Source organism: Phodopus roborovskii, unplaced genomic scaffold, assembly GCF_943737965.1.
Source record: "Phodopus roborovskii unplaced genomic scaffold, PHOROB, whole genome shotgun sequence".
NCBI classification, from domain to species: Eukaryota; Metazoa; Chordata; class Mammalia; order Rodentia; family Cricetidae; genus Phodopus; species Phodopus roborovskii.
Window position 1 is genome coordinate 2,909,014 of NW_026126408.1, and position 7,245 is coordinate 2,916,258.

Genomic DNA, 7,245 nt, shown 5'->3' on the forward strand with positions numbered 1-7,245 from the left:
CAACTGTGGCTTGGGCCCAGCTTTGGCTTGGATATACACAGCAGCATAACTTTCTGAAATTTCTCACTTCACATGGCTCTCACAAAGCAACCAAAGTGTGACAAACAGCTATAAAGTGAACCATTTCAGCTGCTATGTGAATGGCATTGACTATTTTCTTAAGTAGGGGGAATTCTGCTTGTCTTATCAGCCGAGAAGCAAGCATCTCGCTTAAGTCATGAATAGTTCAATTGAAAGATAGCCCCACAAACTAGCTCTTCATGTATGATGCTATGAGACTCCTCATAGAAATGTGTGGCCTCTGGCCATAGATATGTCACTGAGGCCAGGCTTAGATGTTTCAAAAGCCCATGCCACTTCCCCCACCCTTCTCTTTGCCTTGTGCCTGTAAATAAAGATGAAAGCCCTCAAAAAACTTTATTTTCTCTAAGTTTCCTTGGCCATGGTGTCTTTCCACTGCAGTTTAGGGATTTAAAAGACAGGGGCTCATGGTTCTAGAAGGGTAGAGTACATGGAACACAGCAGCAGGAAAGCAGACATGGCAGCTCTCGCTGTGCAATTACATCTGGATCTGCAAAACCAAGGCTGAGAGACAGACAGGGACAGAGGGAGACAGAGATGAGAGTAATGACAGACAGAGAGAGACAGAGAGAAAGACTGGAATGCATGTGTATTTGAAACCTCAAAGTACCACCTCCAGAGACACACATCCTCCAATAGACCACACCTCCAGAATCCTTCCCAAACAGTTCCACCAACTGTGGACCAAGCATTCAGATACAGATACATGAGTTTTTGCAAGCCATTCTCACTCAAACCACCATAGACAGCTTGTGAGAACCCTTCCACCCCCAGACCATCAGATAGTAACTAAGACCCCACAAAGTGTGCAAAGACCATGCTGAAGTACCCCATTGCAACCAAGCAAGTGTCTGCACATGAAGTCTCCTTTGGCCAGTCTCAGAAGGTCCACAACACCCCACTTGGCTGGCCCAGGAAGAACATGAAGATGTCAGATTGTAAAGAGCCTCTGGTTTTTTTGTTTGTTTGGTTGGTTGGTTGGTTTTTTTGGTTTTTTGTTTGTTTGTTTGTTTTCTTTTGTTTGGGTTTTTTTTTTTTTTTTTGCCAGTTATATATTTGGGACCTTACAGCTTCCTTAGGCAAAGTCAACACAAAGACCAGGTCCTGGGAACAAGGACTGAGGACTCACTCTGTAGATCAGCTTTCTTGACCTCATGGTAAATCCCTCTACTCCTCTACTCTACTTCTAGAAATGATCACGCGTGCATGAAACACCCCAGAAATTCACATCTATGGCAGCAACTGACCTCGTGTGACTATAGGCATCATTGGAGCAGGAAGACGTACATTTTCACACAGCCCCTAAGCCTTATTACACTAGTGTCTTTTCATAAGTCACTTACTTCAGCCTGAGAGGATGTGGTGATGACCACGTGGGTAAAGGCTCTTGTCATCTCCAGATGGACACACATGCACACAAAGTTTTAAAACTGAAGGAGAAATTTTGCTTCCCAATGTGTAAAATGGAAATCATTCCGATGCTCTGAGGCCACATCCATCATAAGGATCATGGCTACCCATCCCGCTGTGATCAATCAGGGCTGAGTAAACACAGGGAGCTAACTACTAAGGCTGGGCCTCTGCTTCTAGTCATCCCAGAAACTATGGCCAGGCATCCCCACAGAAGTTAGCTGGGGAGGAACTGAAAGAAATAGTTACAAGCAATATTTCACAGGCTAATCTGTGCAGGTCAAAGAAGATTGAGGGCTTCTGGAAATTCAAAGGCTCATTACTTCAAATCCTATCCCAGGAGCCCAGGGGGTGAGGGGCAGAGGCTGTTCAGTAGTCTATGCACAAGCCAGGATCTTACAGATAAGTACTTCAAGATAATCAGACAGAAGGGTTTCCAGGAACCTGGGACTTTACGTGCACCCAATGAAGTTCACAGGACAATCTTTAGCCCTTTAAACCCACTGGCCTCTTCTGCGTGGTGGGTGGTGGGATAACCCAGTCCCTGTTGCAAAGCAAGTCTCCCCCCAGCTCAGTATTTCTTCATTTTCCTAATGCTGTGATCTTTTAACACAGTTCCTTAGTTTGTGGTGACCCCCAACCATAACACTCTTTCCTAGCTACTTCGTCACTGTGATTTTGCTGCTGTTATAAATCAAAATGTAAATATGTGTTTTCCAAGGGCCTTAGGTGATCCTTGTAAAGGGGTTATTTGACACCCCCCAAAGGAGTAGTGAGCGACCCACGGGTTGAGAACTGCTGCACAGTCCCCGGAGGTTATGAGGAGGGCCCTCACAGCATCCCTGGAGGCTGGTGACTCCCTGCCTCAAGCTCTGCTAGAGGTGAAGAGGTGCCTGAGCTTGATGGGAAACAAATTAGGTAACACCTTAAATCTTGTCACAGGTCAGGATGGTGATGTGACTGATGAGTTCTTCAAGAAGGTGATCCATCTTCTCAGTCTCAGAAAGGAAAGGCAGATCCACTGAGAGAGGAAGCTGAGGTAAGGGTTGAATCAGGAAGGGATTATATCCTGCACAGACCCTGCTCAAGTCTATCTGCAAGTACCACAGGGCTTAGGAGTTCCCACAAGGAGGAGGATGCTAACAAGCAAAGGAACCCCCACCCCACCCCCACACACACCTTCCTCACCTCCAACATGTGCTGTGTGATCATACTCATTCAGCATGACGGTGCTACTGTAAAGTGTGAAACATATCTCATCTGATCATCTGATCTTGCTACCATCCAACAAGGAACAACATGCTGTTATAGGTGAGAAAACAGGCTCAAATGTTACCATGATTTTCCCTCTGTCACTCACAGCATGAATCAAGTCATGAAGGGGAAAGGGGGCCTCTGATTCTCATGGGACTTTGCAGAGTTTTAAGCATGTGCGTATGGAATTGAACATACATGACTCATCCCTATCCTTGAGAAGGATAAACATCCACAGCTTTGGAGGAGGAAGCTGAGGAAATGTAAATCTGACTAGAAAAACACCCAGGGTGGTCTTGTACTACTGACTAAGTGATAAAAGGTATAGCAGCTGGAATGCCAGTCTCCTGAAAACTGATCAGGCAGGCCTCAGTTGGTGAGCCAATGGCCCACTGAAACCCACCCTTAGGATCCCTTATTCCAGCTTTTGCAGCAGCCCCTGAGTCACCCTTTGATGGTAGGTTTTAGATCCTAGCCCATGTTGCCCAAACCTTTTGGTGGGGGGAGAGGGTGCTACCTACTGTACCACCCTGAAGCGTAAACTCAAGGTGATACTGGTATGTTTCAAAGGCTCTGTTTGCTTCCTAGGTTTGCTTCCTAGGTTTCATTGACTCTCTGATCCAAGTAAGGTCACATGGACCAAAGACTGACTTAGCTGTGGCAATGCCTACCCACAGTTCTCTAGCAGGAAACCCCTGTGCATAAGGCCCACTGGTTGGGCCTGACTGAGCCACTTGTTCCCAAACAGACAGCAGAGCTCATGCCCTTGACCTACATAATCCCACCTGAGGGAAGGCCAGGCCTGCCTAGAACAGAGATGCATGAATGAAGAAGAGGAGAGTGTCTCCAAGTCTCTGTAGTAGGAGGTTCTGGACCTTGGGAATCAAAGGAGTGAGCAGGTGTAATGGGGATATCCAGGGTCCATCATGAGCAAGAATGAGGGGAGAGGTCATTCAGCAGGACATGGATATGGACAAAGGATGGGATGCAGGAGCATTTGCCTCTAACACACTCATCCCTGCATCCTTGGCTTTTGCTACCATCAGAACTACAATTAAAAAAACAAGTGATCTGTGTGGTGCTAGATTATTTATGACTTAACAAAGATTGCCTGAAGTATCAGAAAGCAAAGCCAACCACACTAGTTAGCTACAGAAGCTAGGCGGTGGTGACACCATTAATCCCAGGACTCAGGTGACAGAGGCAGATGGCTCTCTATGAGTTCAAGGCCACCCTAGCCTACACAAGAATGAAGAGTAACAGAGTTCACGCCTTTGATCCCAGCACTAGGAAAGTGGAGACAAGAACGATATGACTGGGCAAAGAAAGTAACATGAGGAGGAGGAGACAGGAACTGAGAGCCTTTTGTCTCTGAGGATTCATGGAGACAAGACCACCATTTCAGCTGGATAGAGGCAAGATCAACTGGCTTGGCTGCTTTGCTTCTCTGTTCTTCAGCTTGAAGCTTGAACCCCAATATCAGTCTCTGGGTCATTTATATTTCACGCTACAGACAGGGCCATGGAAACAGCCAGTCCACAAGTGAGGAAGGAGCTGTTAAAATGAGGTGAGAAGGTTTAGTGTACCCCTGTGAGTAAAGTTGGCCAGAGACCAAAACAGCCCAACTGACCACATGCAGCATGGAGAAGCAGAGCTGGAGTTCGCTCTGGGCAGAACTTATGCATTGTGTGTCTATACAGCAAATAAAAGAACAAATAAGTCCTGAGCGAAGGGAAACACTGCTTTCCCTGACTCTGGTTGTTTAGTGTGAGTTTCTACACGGCTCAGTAATAATGCAAGCACATCTGGGCTGCTCTACAGCGAAACCCACATATTGCCTCACTTTTATGGGTGCTGCCAACACCAAGCTCTTTTTTCTTCTCCTCTTACATCAAATGGAAAGAAGACCTGGGACAGTAAGGGCATCTGTAGGCTCCAGTGCATTCCACTGCTGACTTTGGAGTAGCCTTTATTTTACTGAGGGAAAATGAGGGAAGAAATAAATGTGATTTGTGCCTGAACTTCACATTTCACCATTTGCTTTAAACATAGACAATATTTAATAGCACATGCCACATCTAAATCTTCCTGATATTTCTGGAGCTAGAGACCGCTGGAGGCTTCACATAAAAACTTAGCCCAAATTGGTTTCCTTTGTAGGAAAAGGGACGGCAGGGAAAGAGGTTAGCCTGGGAGGCGGTGGCCTTCCCCTCTGCTCTTTTCTGACCATAAATGTGTAATTGCTATCCTTGGAGACTAAAAAATGCCAAGAGATTTGAACCAAAGAAATGACAATGTGACTGCTGGCTGGAGATGAATACTGGGGCAATAATGACCATAATTTAGTTTAGTTTCCATTTATTATTACACAGGTTGTTAATTGGAATTGAGAGAAGAAAATTGCTGGGAGAAACAAAATTACTTCAGGAAATTGGGAAGTGAGTGAAATGACCAACAATGAGGTTAAAATTACTACCAGCTAAGAAGAGAGAGAGAGAGAGAGAGAGAGAGAGAGAGAGAGAGAGAGAATCAAAATGTCCAAATGTTCAAAGCAAGCCCCTCAGGCTATGTTCCTATTTATATTCTTTCTGAAGAAGCAAGGACCAGACTATGAGTCTCTGGGAATTCTGCACAGTGGAGGAGTATGGCAGGGTTGCAAAGCCACTGAATTCTTAAGAGAGACCCTTCCAACCTAGGGCTAAAGGCAGCAAGATACACAAGGGTGCCCCAACTTCTGCACAGCAGGGGTTGACCATAATGAAGGGTATTCTGGAATCTTCCTCCACCAAGTAATAATTAAATTTGACATGATCCATAACTTAAGTCAGCAAGCATCTTGAGCCTTGAAAAGCTGGATAGTAGTTCAGACTTGGGTGTCTGGAGCTGTGACTCAGTTTCACCACTCCAGGAAGAAGGCAGCTATAGGCAGTGCAGGCACAAAGAAGTGTGGCTGCTGGTTTATGAAAACAGGCAACAGCTTCATTTAGTCTCTGGACCCTGGCCTGCCAACCTCCACTTTAAAGTATAATAGCAAACCCTGTCTATCAGCATCTTATTTGCTTATCTTCCATGGGCTTTATCACCATTTGATCTCAGTAATCTGTGAAGACGGTTAGTGAGGGATCGCCAGTCTACTTTGACTAAGAAGTCAAGGCTCTCAGAAACCAATGTGGGCAGTAAAAAACAGGGTAGGATATCCTTGTATCATGAGCTCCTGCATATATTGACATTGTTGAACCTTCCCTCTACCTGCCAAGGATGCTTCTTTGGACATGAGTGTCTCCACCTAACTGCAACCTGCTATCCTGGCTATCCTGGGAAGCATCCTCCCAGAATTCTGCCTCCTTTGGCAGCATACCTGCACAGACTCAGATTTCTGCCATGTCAAACTCTGCTAAAACTCTTCAAGATATCCCATTGGCCTGCAGAGACTAGATACAATCTCTCTTGAGTTCCAAGCTCCTGCCCCAAGTCCTTATTCACAGCAGGATTTCTGCTAGACCCCCACAGAGAAACTATGAAAACTCAGATTCTACATCTAGCTCAACCAGGGCCTGGTGGCTCCCTACTGATCAGCAAGGTCTTCCACACTCAGCTCAAGTGTCTCAGGTGAACAAGACCCTACCACTCCACCAGGAGCCAAGCTGCCAGGACTCCCGGAGTTTAAAAGGCCCGACAGTGTGGTGTCTGTCTCTGTATCATCTGTAAACTTGACCTTATTAGACAGACATCCCTGTTTACCTTCCTGTCCAAAGCAGTGGCTGGTTCCTGCTACAGAGCACAGAAATGATGAAGGTTAGTTTGTTGAATAAATGAGCGGCTAAATCAGTGAATAAAGTAATGATTTTGGTAATATGGAGGTTTTATAATACATATGTAATAGATTTTTTTAAAACTTTTATTACAAGTTCTTGCTTCAGCAGCACATATACTAAAATTGGAACAATACAGAGAAGATTAGCATGGCCCCTGAGCAAGGATGACACACAAATTCGTGAAGCGTTCCATATTTTTATAAAGGCAACACAAACGAAAGGAATGCTGGGAATTGAAAAGCTGGGCAAAAAATCGGCAACTACGCACACAAGCATAACCAATAGAATTCAAGAGATGGAAGAGAGAATCTCAGGCGCAGAAGATAAACTAAAAGAAATAGATTCATCGACCAAAGAAAATCATAAATCCAACAAATCCTTAACACAAAACATCCAGGAAATGTGGGACACCATGAAAAGGCCAAACCTAAGAATAATAGGCATAGACGAAGGTGAGGAAGCCCAGCTCAAAGGTGCCAAAAACATATTCAACAAAATCATCGAGGAAAACTTTCCCAATCTGAAGAAGGACATGCCCATGAAAGTACAAGAAGCATACCAAACTCCAAATAGGCTGGACCAAAGAAAAAAGACCCCTTGACATATAATAATCAAAACACCTAGCATACAGAATAAAGAAAGAATATTAAGAGCAGCGAAGGAAAAAGGACAGGTAACATATAAA

The 7,245-nt window shown here is 44.9% G+C and overlaps 1 non-coding gene across 1 annotated transcript; it reads left to right on the top strand.

The window, feature by feature from the left end:
* The first annotated feature begins 6,656 nt into the window (after positions 1-6,656).
* LOC127220182 (U6 spliceosomal RNA) lies at positions 6,657-6,759 on the top strand. Its single transcript, XR_007834359.1, has one exon. It is a non-coding gene; the product is annotated as a U6 spliceosomal RNA (small nuclear RNA).
* The last annotated feature ends 486 nt before the right edge of the window (positions 6,760-7,245 follow it).